Genomic DNA, 15,193 nt, shown 5'->3' with positions numbered 1-15,193 from the left:
AGGCGAGCCTGGGCTGCTTGCTGTTCTGTGGGGAGGGTGTGAGTGTTTGAAGAAGGATGTTCTCTTTCACCGATGGCGCAAGCGAAATACCAGAGGACTCGCGGCTCCTGTCCCGGCCCTGGAGCGGCACCGGGTCCAAGGTCGAGCAGGGGTCAAGGCTGGGAGGGGACGAGCACCTGCCTGGGCCCTGCTGTCCCGTCCGACCCACCTGGTCACCTAGTCCTGAGTGATGCTGTCCACTCCCGCAGGGACCCACTGAGATGGCTCGCTTTGGGCAGACAGACGAGGCGGCCGCTGGAATGCGCGTCGGGGGAGGAGGGGCGCGCCGCGGGCCCTCACGGAGGACACCTGGACCAGGGGCTCAGGCGGCCCTGAGCCTGGGGCAGGGGCGGTAGAAATACCTCAGGCAGTGAGAGGACTTGGACTTGCACAAAGGGTCACGTGTGACCAGGGAAGACATGGGCTATAAGACAAAGGTAGGAATCTCGGCCTCGGGGAGAATGTCAGGCTGCATGAGTGAGGGTTGGGGGACCCGAGGCGCTTCTCAACACTCCCGGGTGTGACACGTAGCGCAGAACCTGGGCTGGAGCCGGCCTGCTCGGAGAAGCCTGGAGCCGGGGGCACCAGGCTGAGAAAGGGAGAGCCCTGGGCTCCTGCAGACGGGGGGAGGAGGGATAATGCTTGCGAAGTGGGCGTGCTCAGAAGCGGGTCTCAGAAGACCCCCCGGACTGTGCTCTATAGGTGGGCCGGAGACCCCCGTTCCCCGAGGCCGAGCCTGAGTCACAAGCGTGCACAGCTGGGGATGGAGCCCGCATGGCCGGAGTGGTCAATGGACGCTGTCCTTGCAGCTGGGGCTGGCGCCAGAGCCGGGCGATGAAGAGCTTGGGGTGCTGGCTGCCTTAAGAGCAGACGGTGCTGAGCTACCAGCCAGGGGTCCAGGTTTCCATGACCTTCAAGAAAGTCGGGGCAGCCGAGGGGTCTGCCTGCAGGGAGACGATGGAACATGACGGCCCAGGAGCAAAGAGATGGGTGGCCTGGGGGTGAGGCGTCCTGCTGGCGTGCTCAGCGAGAGGTAAACAGGAGGAGTTGGGGCCGAGTGTGGCCACCCAACAGAAAGTCCAGACCTGCGCCACGTATCAGCTCTGGGACGTGTGGAAGGAAGTGGGGGAAGGTCCCTGCTGCTGGGGTGGCAGGGCTCGAGTAGGGACCTGCAGCAGAGGATTACCTGCCGCCTGAGTGCCAGCCCTGGGCGCTGGGGAGCCCTGGGGGTGAGGGGTGGTCGCCACACTGCCCACCACCAGCAGGGAAGGCCTGGACAGTCCAGCAACCCATCACAAGATGGGATGGGATTGAACAGGACTGCGGGGCTCTGGGAGCTCCATGGTCAGGGAACTGACGCCTGTGTTGCTGCACACAACTGGGTCAGCTTGTGTGCAGCACACGTGTGTATCACATGTCAGCATCTACCAGAACGCCTCGCCCACACCAGGGGCTCTAAGCAACACGTGGACCGAAGGACCAGCCCCTGTCCTGGCCACCCCAGAGCTTGTGTGACGGGCACCAGAATGGAGGGCCCAAATTGGGGCCCCTATTTCTCCCCTAAAATGCCCCTCAGGGGTCCCTGTATTCTGAGCTTGGGTACCTTCCTGCATTCATTCAAGAGTTATTTGATGCAGTGCTACGGATCCTGCAGTCACTATGTGCACTCAGAGAAACATGACTGAGTGAAAGAGGGAACCAATGCATTTGTACGGAATTAGATAAGAGCAAAAGAATTAGGAAAACAACCCATAATATAAACAGCCCATAGACCACGCTCACGTTTATATTATGTTTTAACTCACCTTTTTTTCTTTTCTTGCAGACTAAACCTTTATTTTGGAAAAACTCAGAAGTCCACAACAGTAAACGTGGAAGGTAAGTAAGTTCGATAAACTCTCTTACTTAGCATTTCAAACTTGAATACTTAAAAGAAGGCATCTTTTACTGTTGGGAGTTTGCCCTTGAAAGGGAATCTAAAAACGCATATGCAGAGTAAGGTCTGTTGTTGCCTGGGGCTGGTTCAAGTGCACTATTTGATTTGCATTTTCCGAGGGCTTGTTTAGTGTCTGTGATTAAAATAGTAACGAGAAATGATTGTTAAGGATGAAACGTATTTTTCCCGAGTGGAAAGTCTTGCACGGACTGATCAGAATGTTTGAAGAGTGAGAAATAACTATTATTCTGTAAAATCATGTGTTACAGAAGGTGGAAACGAGAATGCTCCTCTGTAAAGTTGACTTTGACAGAGATTGATTATGAAAAATCAAATAATACTTGTTAAAATTTGCGGATTATCTTTTGGTCTTATTAGCCCAGGATGAGCTTCTAGGATTTGTTTTGAATCAGATTTTGTCTGTGGGAAGAAGTTACACGTTGGCTCCCAGAGTGAATCCCCTTCTGTCTTCCTTGCTTTTTGTCTTGGTTGTTTGCTGCCTGGAAATGGACAAGCTTCAATAGATGCTGAATATTATTAGCACATTTTTCTTGATTGAGATATAATTCACACACTTAAGGTACACATCTGAGTGAATTTACGGAGTTTTGCAACCATTGCCACTGTTTAACGGCAGAATATTTTCATCACCCCACAAAGAAGCCCTGCTCCATTAGCTGTCACTCCCCACTTCTAGACCTAAACTTTGCCATTGCTTCTTGGAAATTTGCTGAACTTTCTTATTAACTCTAACAGTTATTTTTCTTTCCAGTCTGGATGGCTTTTATTTCTTTTTCCTGCCTTATTTCCCTGGCCAGAACCACTAGTACAATATTGATTAGAAGTGGTGAGTGTGGGCATCCTTGTCTTGTTACAAACTCTTTCACCGTTAAGGATGGTGTTAGCTGTGGGTGTGTTGCAGATGCCTTTATTAAATTGAGAAAATTCCCTTCAATCTCTAGTTTGTTGCATTTTTTTTTTTAAATCATGAAAGGGTGTTAGATTTTGTCAAATGCTTTTTTGTGCCTATTAAGATGATCATGTGTTTTTTGACTTTTATTCTACAAATGTGGTATATTGGGTTGGCCAAAAAGTTCATTTGCGTTTTCCATAACATCTTATGGAAAAACCCGAATGAACTTTTTGGTCAACCTGATAATTCATTGATTAGTTTTTGAATGTTGAACCATCCTTGCATTGCTAACACTATTCTGGACGGGTCCTTTTTCAGTAAGTATATTATGACATTGCCGTCGTAGCCTCCCTCTCTCCCACGCCGTTTAACACACTAGTCAAATGCAGTCAGTAAAACAGAGAAAACTACCCATGGATAGATTAATACTAGCTTGGGAAGCAGGTACGTGAGAAGTATACTAACTTCCCACTGGGTTATGAATTTCAGTTGCTCGTGGTTAATTAAAAATTTCACATCAGCCAGAGTCTCCTTCTGATTTAGAAGCAAATTCTTCCTGGTTGCACAAAATGGAATTAGGAATGAAAAAACAATTTAAAAAATAACATTCAAACATGTATGGAAGTTTTTAATTCATTAAAGAAATCAGTCACTTTGAGATCATGATTTTAATGTTGATTTGACTTTTTCCCCAAAGAACGTATAGGGAATTTTATGATTTTCCCATTATTCATTTTATATGACTGAATGATTAGACTGTTTTTAATGGCAAGTTATAGAAAAACCCAGCTCTAACTGGTTCAAAACATGCAGGGAAGTCCTTGGCTTGTGGGACGTGTCGAGCGCAGTGGTACTCAGTCTAACACGTGGTTTCTTACGGCTCCAACAGCCTCTCTTGACCACTCTTTTCTCAACCCCCCCAACGTATGTTTGCTTCTTCCCCAGGCGGGCCTTCCGAGTCCCTGACCCCTCACTGAGACAAAGGGGCTGGGATGGCCCAGCTAAGGGCCTGCTCTGGGAATGCGATGAAGTCGATCCCACCCAAACCCATAGTGGCCTCAACAGAAGCCCCCCGAGCTAGAACACCCAAGTGGAGGGAAGTGCAGTGCTCTGGGGCGTGTCAGTGCCAAGAAGACCCCCGACGACCACACCACCTCTGCAGGACTCTCTCACGATCCCTACTCTCGAAAGCAGCCAGGATCAGGCCTGCTGGGTGTGGCGTCCTCTTCACGCTGCCATTGCTCTTTTCGGGCAGTGTGCTCAAGTCCTTGGATAGCTAGGTGAATTCTAATTTAGAAGACGCACGCTCTCTTCCTAAAATATCACAATTCGGCCATCCATTTCCTAACGACCCTCTTCAGATTTACGACGATATGAGAAACTTCCTTTGCTCTCCTTTGTCATTACAGTAAAAATCAACTTTTCTTACTCATTTTGTGTAAGTTCATTTATTCAAGTGATCAGATGCACACTCTGTGCCAGGGATTATGCCAGGCACGGGAAAATTCAACAAGATATGGACAGTTTCTGTCCTGGCCGATGGATGGGCGTCTACTCACATCATTGCTGAAAAATAATTAACCTGGGCAATGGAGATACACGGACGTCAGGTACAGTGTGATGTAAACGTAAAGATGATTTCTCAGCGTGGAGTTCTGGGTGGAGAGCCGGGGTGAGGAAAGGTCTCCCAGGAGAGAAAACCTGGGCAGTTGTTCTGGGCTCATCACCCGATCTGCAGATTTTAAAATCCTTTTGATTCTCCTACTCTGCTCTCTATTTCCTGATGATTAACTTCCTACTAGACATAGGCTGAAAGCATGCAAGAAGCTGAAATACAAATGAAGCACTTGGACGCTGAGTTAAAATGCTGGCTGGATGCTTTCAGAAAATCTGTGGCCTTGATTGGTCTGTGGTCTCCGTCCAGGGACCCCAAGCCTCGTCTTGACCTTGCTTTCCGCTGGGACCTCACATTACCTGCGGGACAGAGAGCCAGTATCCCAGATAACTGTGCTTATTTGGTCTCTGAAACAAAGCCCTTGAGCGGCAAGGGCTGCTTTGTCAGACGCAGGTTGGCTCTGCAGGGGGATCCCGGGTCCTCACGGTGAGCTGATAGGAGAGAAGCTTTGGCAGACGTGGGTTTTCTGTCCCCCCTCCGCCCGCCCCGCGTCCTAGCTTTAGCTGCCCCTTGGTGGCCTCTACCAGTAGGGGGTGTCGAGGGAGGTATTCCTCTGTATCCCGGGCTGGGTGGTGGTCCTGAGGAGACACCTCTGAAGAGTAATAGGGCCTGGCGGGGTCAGACCCCGCAACTCTGAATTCACGGCACTCCTGGCTCTGCCGTCCAGCTCGTAATAAGCCAGCAGCTTAGCTGCCTCTTTTAAATTGGCTGGGAAGGCAGGCGAGCTTTACAACCCAAACAATCAATTTCAAACTGCCGAACCCAATCAGGCCGGATGGAGAGCGACCCTTTAAATTGCGTGTGAAGTTGGGGGAGGGCTCCCCTGTCCCCCTCAGGGGGTGCGGGCCATCGCTTCCCCTCCGAAGTGGGAACTAGGGTAGTGGCTCGGACCCCACTCAGGCCCTGTGTGCCCAGCCCCGGGCCTGGTCCTGCCGTGGGTCCGAGGAGCAGGGCCCGGGCCGTGGGACCCACAGGGGCACGTGTGACGTCCAGACAGCGCACTTCATGCCCTTAGAAAAGTACGTTGTGTCTCTCGCACGGTCTGATTTTAATTTGGGTAATATTCCCGTTAATAATAACATCTAATTACAGCGTCCATTAAAAGTTAGTAACATTAATTTAGCAGGGAGAAAATCTAATAGAGTTCTTGGAGTGATATTGGCATTTTTCCATTAAATTAATGTTATCAGCTTTTAACAGGATGTCTTAAATGGGCATCGTTAGTGTGGGGTATATTGAACAAATTAAATTCAGGCCCGTAATATGAATCCAGAAAAGATGTCTGTTGGGCTCTTTCATCCACTTGAAATATTCTGCAGCAAGTGTGGGAGGCTGTGCAGGACTTCTGGAAAATTCCTCCAGGGATGGACAAGCCATCTGCCCAGAGTCTGGGCGCCTCTGCAGTGAGCAGGGCCTAGAGGGGCCGCAGGGTAACCTTGACACCCTAAAACCCCTCTCGGGACCGCTCCCTTTCCCCGAGTTCTGTGTCCTGGGTCTCGTTGGACAAGCGGTTCACTGGAAGCCAGGACGTTCTCCAGCCAGCGGTGGGTGAGCTCCGCTTCCGGGCAGGGCTCCCGCCGTGTGGTGTCCCTGGCGGAATGGGTGCAGCACGGCCGTTTCAAAACCCAGCTGGATAGGGACGCAGAAGCTCACACGTGCAGATGGAAGGTTCTGGAGAGGGGGTGCAGGGGGCCAGCGGTGGTCGGCCCCCATGGTTGCAGCTCTGCCCGTTCCTGGGAAGTCCGTGCTGTTGCTTGGAGCAGGAAGCTCCGGGTGCCGGTCCTCCTCGAGGAGCTGGGATGGAGCTGGGATGCCGGCATTACCGAGTATCGGGGGACTGATGCTGTCTGACATTTACAGATGCAGAGATTTGTGACTGAGATACAATTTCACCGAGACAGTCCCATAAAAGCATACATTACATACATGCTTAAAGGGAGTTTCTCAGACTTCTATAAAAGTTCCGGTGAGAGATGATGCCGCGGAAATGAGCCTTGACGCTTGGCGTGGGATCAGGCGGCCGCGTCCTCGTGCTGGTTTCCAGGCTGCCTCTGCCCCTTCCCGTTCACGTGACCAGCAGTCCTCTCCCTCCTTGTTCTTGTCTGGGGGACTCGAGGATGAGGGAAAGCGGTGGTGACTCTTGGGCAGGGGCTGCCCGTGCACCGCCTGTCTGTGATAAGTGTCTTCACCCTTCATGTGTCAGAAGCACAGGCTTTGGGGAGGGAGGGAGGCAGGGAGGGAGGCAGGGTTATGCATCTTCAGGCCCTTACGTGCAGCTGTGGCCACGGTAGCTCTGGGGGGTGAGCTCTGGAGCTGGACATGCCTGGGGTCTACGCCTCAGGGGCTGGAAAGTTTTGAGCAAATCATTCCGCTTCGGTTTCCTCATCTACAGAGCAGGAGGAAAACAGGAGCATCTTGGAGAGGAAGGATCTGCTGTGAAAGTTATAGGAGGGCTTGCTATTCGTTTGGTCTGAGAGCCAGAGAAAGAAAATCAAACCCCAGCCACCTCTGGAGGTCAGGCAGAAGCCCACAGGGCTCGAGGCTTGTGTCCCCAGAGGGCTCTGACTGGCATGTCCCGAAAGGGTGGGGAGGTGGGGGGAGGGTGAGTTTAGGACAGAGGACGGGGAGACCACGGCACAGGGCACCAGACTTGAAGCCAGGAGCACAGGCGTGCGCCCGGCCCTGCCGAGCGGCGGCCACGGGCAGGGGACGGTGGACCGAGGGGGAGGGGCTGCGTGCCCGAGTCCTGTGGCCAGGGAGCCGGTCACGACCCCGCTCAGGCCTCACCAGGTACAGGCAGGCATCCTCACGTCTGGTGGCCGAGGCAGCGGACGCGCCCTGATGAGGGCTGAAATGAGTTTTTATGGAAAACACATCTTACACAGCAGATACAGAGCCTGGATAGACTGTCCAGTTCATATATGTAAACAGTGTGTACAGTAAGGCTCCACACACCGGCTACGTTCAGGTGAATCCGGAAAACCAAGGGAAGGGGCACCTTTCCCGGGTGGGACGTGCCCTGCGTGGCATGGGGTTCGGGTGATCATGAGAGTGTGAGGGGGTGTCCTCTGCTGATGTCCTCAGACCTGTTTCCAGTTATTGGAACGGGAGAATGTCACCCAGAAAATACTGCAGCTTCTTACTTACAGGATATGTTATCTTCAAGAAAATGACTGTATTAGTTGAGACTTTTTCTCTATAGAAAGTCTGGTGCAAGGCTCACTGCTGCTTAGGTGACGTGATTCATTTTTATTCGAAGCTCACTATGCACCGTTCAGATGTGACGCAGCTTCTCTGAAAGTCATTCAGTCTTCTGCGCGTCTTCATCATATTTGTCTAAATCCAGTGCAAACTGCTTACATGCAGAAATCCTGAATTCTCTTCGAAAGCTTGCCTGTTTTCAAGAGCTATGATTTTATATAATATATGTGTGCATGCATCCGTGCATGACGTATACATAAATATGCATCATATATATTTTAAGTGACACACTCCTGCAATGGGAACCATCTATGTTTGGTTTTATGTGTGCCCAACAGTGAAGTCACAGGTTAAGTTATTTTGCTTTAAAAGTGCAGACGTCAGCATAGATTGACTGACCGAGTTCAAATCCACGTCTGCGTCCACCAGCTGTGTGGTTCTGTGTTCTCACTTCTTCCGCAGCCTCAGTCTTCTGATCTGTAACGTGGGGGTTATAATAGCCACCCGTAGGGCTAGTCTAGGGATTAGAAATAAAGTCTAAGGCACTTAGCCCACGCCTGCACAGAGGACTTACTAGATACGGAAGCTATTATTTTATGTTTTCCAATATCAACTTAGAAGTAGAGAAATGAGTTGAATGCCTTCTTAAAGGTATTTCTAAATCTAAGGTTTAATGAAATAATACATATTATTGCAACGGAAAAGAGCTGTAGTAATTCCTTTGCTGGTCATGTCACAGTTGTTTCTGAGAGACTGAATGAATATTGGACCTACATGCCTATAAAAACGCCGATTGGAGTTAATGTGCTACAAACTGCTCTCCTGTTTTAGGGCTCAGAAATGTAAAATGGGGCCCTTCCATAGGAAGCTTACACTGCGATGGACAGAGAAGAATTTCACTTGAACAGCAAATGTCGCCCCATATAAAGGGTAAATTTGGTGCCGCAAATACGAAATGATTCTGCAACCCGGAGCTGAGTAGTTCGGCGTACCTACCATTGAATTTGGATTTTGAGAAAAGTTGTTCTCCCAACTAGGTTATGAAGTAAGACTACAGACAGGACAAAATGTGAAAAAGACAAATTAACTTAAGCATCTGTTTCTGAACGGGTTTCGGGAGAACACACCGTTTCTCTGTCCCTCCTCTGGACAGTGGAGAGAGGGTACCTCTTGGGGCGAAGCCCTGATCTGAGCCTCACCCACCTCCTGGTCGGTTCCCTCCGTGGTGCTAAGCTACTGTTCATGAGTTTGATCTGCTTAAATAACTTTGTCCAGAAGGAGTAGGGCTGGGTTAGCTTTTCCTGATCTCAGAAACACTCCCTCTAGCTGGGGGACCTGTCAGCGTTCAGAGGGAAGGTGAATTCCTCCTTCCCAGGAATTCACCCCTTCTTTTGCATCAAACTGACTGCAGTTTGGATTAATACCTGTAAATCTTCTATTATGAAGTGAGAGTATAAAAGTGCTGCTTAAACAAACTACCCCCTCCCAGGCTGAACAAAGGAAGTCTCTAATGCAAATTAGATTAGCTCTAGATTAAATGCCAGGAACTTGGCTGTATCTGGAGTCACCCTTCAGCCCCCTTCCCACCTGGGAGACTGACTCTTCCTTACATAGCTCATTACAAAGGAAAAATCACTCCTAAGCCCCTAACAATTAAAAATTTAATGAGCAAACGTGCATAGAAGATACTTCAAGCTCATTCTGTCAAATGCATTTTAATTTCCTTTTCTTTTGTTATGCTCAGTTATTCCAAGATAAGTTTAAGTTTTTAGCTCCCTAGGAGGTAAGATCTAAACATAATGACCACATGTAAGCATCTGGAACTATGGGATCATCTTTCACAGCCTGAACCACATTAATTGTCCAGTTAGGAGGACATGCTGCTCTTCCTGGTACCAAAGTTGATAGAAGTTGTGCCTGAGAGGAGAGGGGTCACTGAATTACGAAAGCCGTGAACTCTCATCTCCATGATATTTCACTAACTCTTATGCCCATGGGGACACTTCTGTCTGTTACGTTTTCTAAAAGCTGCACCTGCAAGTCGGATGTCTTGAGACTCGGCTAAGACGCAGCTCAGATAAACACACAGATTAGGACGTCCTTCAAAGCTCCCTGACTGTTCGTCCTCGGGAAAGAGGGGATTAAGTGATATGGAGACACCCCCAGACGCTTCATGGAACAAAATTCTGACGGAGACTTGCTGGTGGGGTTGGGACCCCTGAACTGTGAGAAGAAGCGATCTTAAAGCAGGTCAGTGAACACTTCACATTTCCAGGTAGCTTTACGGGGTCTGTTTCAGCTTTGAACCACTGTCCAACCTAGGCAGTCATGATGGGTGTGTGTGTGTCCGCATGTGCGTGTCCATTGTGTGTGTGTGCCCACATGTGCGTGCCTGTGTGTGTCCACATGATGCGTGTCCGTGTGTGTCCATGTGTGTGTGCACATGTGTGTGTCCGCGTGTGTGTGGACAGAAGAGGACACACCGTGAGGACGCACGGGGACGTGGCGGAGAACGTCACTGTCACTGAACACAGCCCCGGCTCTCCCTTGAGATTCGGACTGGAGTACAATCTCCTTATTAATGCAAGAGAGGGCCTGCCTATTAAGACCAAACAAACAGTATAGGGAAAATCAACTAGTCCCCACCCAACTCACGTGGTAGGATTTACCGTCGCTGTAAATGAATTAAATTATTAGGTATTGAATGCCAGCCATTCACCCAGCAGCAGCAGCAAACGCATCCGGGTGTAGTTTTTAATATAGTTTTTAGTTTGTCTGGGTGTTTCCGTGAGCCATGGCCGCTGAGCCTGCGCATCCGGAGCCTGTGCTCCGCAACGGGAGAGGCCACGGCAGTGAGAGGCCCGCGTACTGCAAAAAAACAAACAAACAAAAAAAAAAAGGTGGTCCGTGAAGAGCCAGCGTCGTTGAGTAACTAACTGGCCTGAGGTCCTAGTGGACCAGAGGAAACACACAGGGATGTGCTTTGTGGCTTCCCTGCGCGGAAGATACAAAGTACAAAATGCATGGCCTTTTTAAGTCAAAAACCATGAAAACAGTATGTTTTGAATTTTCCATTCGGGCTTATCTAAATTCAACTTTCTTTTAAAATATGTAGACAGTAACGAATACTTACGTATCCGTCTACACTTTGGAAATATTGGTCATCGTTACCAGTATCTGGCTTTTTACATTTCCTCCTGGTGGATGCCAGCAGCGTGGTGAACAAGCTACGACCACTAGGAGAACGTTATGAGGAACTGGATACATCCACAGCAAACTGGTTGTGCTCAAAATGTATTTTCAATTTCCTTCTGTGTATATCTTAACATCCAGCATGACACGCTGTGTGCTGTAAATAAAAGATCGTGGAATGAATTATATGCCTTAAATTATACCCCTTATAAATGACGACACCGAAAAGAATAGTAGCCAAGCTCATCATTGAATATCCTTTAGGATGTAATGGTACGTTTTGTTTAACTGGTCAGATCAGGCCATCAGTATAACATAAAACATAAATTAGCATCAAGCTCAAACAAATACAGATATTTGTGCATCTTGTTGTGTAATCGGGGCAGGCGGAGCTAGAATGTTGCTCTGCAGAGCTTGTTTTTAATTAAAAGAGCCCCAGATAGAACCATCATGCTTAACATCAGAGAAAAACCTCAACGCAGTCTGCCAAGCAGTCCCCTTGCAACACAACGTTTGCTTTTCCTGTGGGTGGTAACACTCTAGGTCCGGGTAATGCGACTTACTGATTAGCGCTCTAAGCGCTTTCAGCGCTCTCGATAGGTTGGGGAGCACAAACCTCCCGCACCTCTGACCTCCCCTATGTCCTGGGAAATGGGCACACCTGGTTCCTCTCGGCGCGGAAACACTCCTTAGGGAACGGTTGCAGCGAGTAAAGCCTAGTCTTCTAGGAAGTGACTTAATTAGGAGGCGGTTTTACGCTTTTCATGGGTTTCTTGGCAATCTTTACACTTCTGTGAAGATGACTAGGAATTGCTCCTTCCCTGTTCGGCCCTCCGGAGCCGTGGAGACGGCTGTCCTCAGAGCAGTGGTCTTTGCAAGGTCATCAGGGCTCGCTGGGGCTGGGGTGATGGACACGGAGCTCAGAAATCAATCACAATTAGCATGGGCGTGAGCTTCCTGTGTGCAAATGTCGGCGGGAAGGACCCCAGGGCAACGTGCGGTCAGAGAAGCCGGTAGGTTTCAGGACTCGGTCCCTCTGTGGGGCAATCAGAGTCTGATCTCATCATGGTCAACACTGACGTTCCTGGAGACCAGCTTTGGTGTGTTTTGGCGGGAAGGGTCGTGGCAGGGAAGTATTTTGCGATCCCTGTAGGTGCAGTCGGCTCTGTAAGAACTGAAATTTGCTTTACACGAAGGCTCGGGGAAAACATCTGGGTAAGATGAAGCTTCACACCAAATGGTCCCCATCCTAACACATCCCCATCACTGGAGCCCGGCTGCTGTCCTTGCATCCTTTCTCCCCCCAGTACAAACCAGTACCGTCTCCTCTTTTTCTCTGGTTGTTCCCCCACCCCCTGGCCCTGCTTCAATCTCATGATGCCTGGGTCCATCTCTCCAAATTAATCTCATCCTCTCATCCTTCCTGGTCTAACTCCGAAGTTACTTCTTCCGTGAAGGCTGCCCTCCCCGCCCTGTGTATATATCCCTCCTTAGAATTTCTATAGAAGAGATCATGCAGTTTGCTGTCACTTGTTTGTTACAAACGTTAGGTTGGGATTCTCCACTATGCTAGAGAATTCTTTGAGTCCAGGAAACTTACAATGCCTTGTAGAATTCAAGGGGTAGAGTGGACTGTCCTCAAATACTTGTGGATTGATTGGTAATGTGAGTCCTTCCTATATTGGACTATAGAGTCCAATATTGACATAAAACTTTTATGAAGGTCAACGGTGATGGCAGACGTCATGATTATGTGAGACAAATCCACACAAAGAAGCCTGTAATGTCACGTACCTGTGAGTGTGTGTGTGTAAACCTTGCCTTTTGTGTGTCAGTCAGAACATGCTAAGTGTAGTGACAGATAGAGGTCATTAAAAGCAAAGGAAAGAGAAATAAGAAAAGAATGAAAACAATAATATTCAGTGACACCAATGTCATGAGAACATGGTCTGTTTACGTTCATACATGTAAGAGTGTGTTAAGTGAAACTGGAAAAAGAAAATTTAAGAATAGACTTTTCAAGCGTCTTAGAGTAGTGGAAGCAGGAAAGAAACGACCAGTGGTGGATGAAGATGCCTTTCACCAGAGAGTGAGGACCGACCAGGGTACAAGGTGGCGTGGGGAGCAGAGGAAGCCTGAAAAGAGGAAATCATAACAGAATCTTGTGCCAAAGAAATTTATTTTCATTAAGAAATAGGCTTTGTTTCCATAAAGAAATTTATTAGCCAGCTTCAGAAAGAGAGCAGGGTCCCCAGAGAGCGTTTCTCTGCATCGGGAAGACCTGGGAGGCTGTAGGAACTCCCCGACACCACGCGGGCCACAGGGACAGCGATCCCCGGTTCCGTGGCCTAAGGGTCCTCTGGAGCCCCAGGGGCTTGCGCCCTAAAATCTGGCCTCGAGGGTTGGGCTGTGGAAGACAGTAAGGACTCCTTGCCGGTGTCAAGGGGAGCGTGTGAAGAAGACAGCGCGCAGTGTGAGGCCGCCCAGTGTGGGGGACGTTTGCCACTTTGCTGTCTGCCCAGTTCACCAGCCAAAGGAAACACGAATATTTACTGTGATTGTTCGAGAGGGACGTGTAAACGGTGGTGCTACGAGAGGACATCCAGGATCATTCCCTGCCTGTGGGCCCGAATGGCTATGAATGTGTGTGTGCGCACGTGGGTGTGCGCACTTGTGGTGCATTTCTGTGCACGCGTGGTGGCGTGTCTGTGCATGACTGTGCGTGCACGTTGCCCTCACCCCAGGCCTCAGCGACGAGCCTGGAAGATTTAAGTGTCCGGTGGGGCAGGCCTCGTGTTTGGAGGAGGCTGACTGGCTTGGCGGACAGAGCTTTAGTTGGAGTGTCCTGGCGTGAATTCGCCTGAGCAGGGATTTGCAGTGGGAGTTTCTCTGTCCGCCAAGGACGGCAGCCTTGCCAGCTCACTGCGTCTGATGGGGCCTCTGTAAGCAACGGCCCCGGCAGAGCTGTGCTGCAGCTGAGTGCTGGCTCTGAGGGCCAGGGTGAGCACAGGGGACCCAGAGCCTGGGCAGCTTGGGCAGACCTGTGGATCAAACGTCCCTCCTGCAGGTACACCCTCACCAACGTGGGGAAGCGGATTAGGGGCCCGAGGAGCTCAGGGCAGCCGTCCTCCGTCCCAGCAGGGAAAAGGAGGGAGCAGAGGCGCCCAGTGCCCGGGGCCCCCCAGCAGGGAAAAGGAGGGAGCAGAGGGGCCCAGTGCCCGGGGCCCCCCAGCAGGGAAAAGGAGGGAGCAGAGGGGTCCAGTGCCCGGGGCCCCCCAGCAGGGAAAAGGAGGGAGCAGAGGGGCCCAGTGCCCGGGGCCCCCCAGCAGGGAAAAGGAGGGAGCAGAGGGGCCCAGTGCCCGGGGCCCCCGAGCGACGGCACAGCCAGGGCCTGCTTGACCGATGCTCGTGGCAGCTCCAATCGCCTGGGCCCACGGCTCAGGGTGACCAGGAAGAGGGAACGTGGCGTCTGGAGGATCCCACCGTGACACGGCCTCGTGGGTGGGCGGAGTCGTCAGCCGGCCTTTGCTGGGCCCAGCTGCTCGGTTCTCTGTAGCCTGTTAGGCACAGAGCCTCGTTTGTCCTGCGCAGCCTCTGGGTGAGTTGGGGTTTGAGCTAATGGGACGGTCAGCAGCTGTGACGTCCAGCCACGTGACTGTGAGCGGCAGGTCCACGTTGGGAACCAGAATGACCTGTCTGCTCTTTAACAGGGTCCCCGAGCGCTCGGGGTTGAAGGCAGGGTTCCCCTTCTTTCTTCCGGGCCTCTGGAGAGCTGAACACAGCTGTTCTCTTCCTTCAGTCCCCGTGCTTCTCACTCGCAGACTGACCCGTCTCTGGGATGCAGGCTCTGAGCAGACTTGTGGGAGACCTTCTCCTTCACCATCTTCTTCATCACCATCAGCATCACCGTCACCACGACTGTCATGACCCATCAGCACCATCGTCATCATCTCCACCATCTTCATCATCATCACCACCTTCATCAATATTATTGCCTCAAAGCACTTTGGAGATAGACTGTCTCAGCATGGACCAGGAGATCGACACCTACCCCTGGTCTTTCACAGGCTCTGCCGTCATCTTCGTGAACTGTGCTGATGGTCTGAGTTTTCTCTAATAGTTCCAGTCGCCTAAATACCAGACATGAGATTTATCAGCAGGTTTCACGTGTGCTCACTAACAGCAGCCCCAGCTGGAGGTAACGCATCTGTGTTCCGCTCACCGGGTGGTCACAGGG

General features: G+C 50.6%; 1 long non-coding RNA gene across 3 annotated transcripts in view; it reads left to right on the top strand.

The window, feature by feature from the left end:
- Window positions 1-14,887, top strand: part of LOC109550210 (uncharacterized) — a 196,930-nt gene extending 182,043 nt beyond the window's left edge. The window contains exons 6-7 of one of the 3 annotated variants that reach the window (XR_012325485.1): window positions 1,865-1,917; window positions 14,778-14,887. This is a non-coding gene — a long non-coding RNA (uncharacterized lncRNA). Of the gene's footprint in view, window positions 1-1,864; window positions 1,918-3,833; window positions 4,275-14,755 lie in introns of those variants that run through there. The other 2 variants (XR_012325484.1, XR_002176598.3) reach the window with 2 other exon arrangements.
- The last annotated feature ends 306 nt before the right edge of the window (window positions 14,888-15,193 follow it).

Source organism: Tursiops truncatus, chromosome 13, assembly GCF_011762595.2.
Source record: "Tursiops truncatus isolate mTurTru1 chromosome 13, mTurTru1.mat.Y, whole genome shotgun sequence".
NCBI lineage: Eukaryota > Metazoa > Chordata > Mammalia > Artiodactyla > Delphinidae > Tursiops > Tursiops truncatus.
The sequence above is the reverse complement of the archived record's forward strand: the minus strand, read 5'-3'. Positions and strand labels throughout refer to the sequence as shown.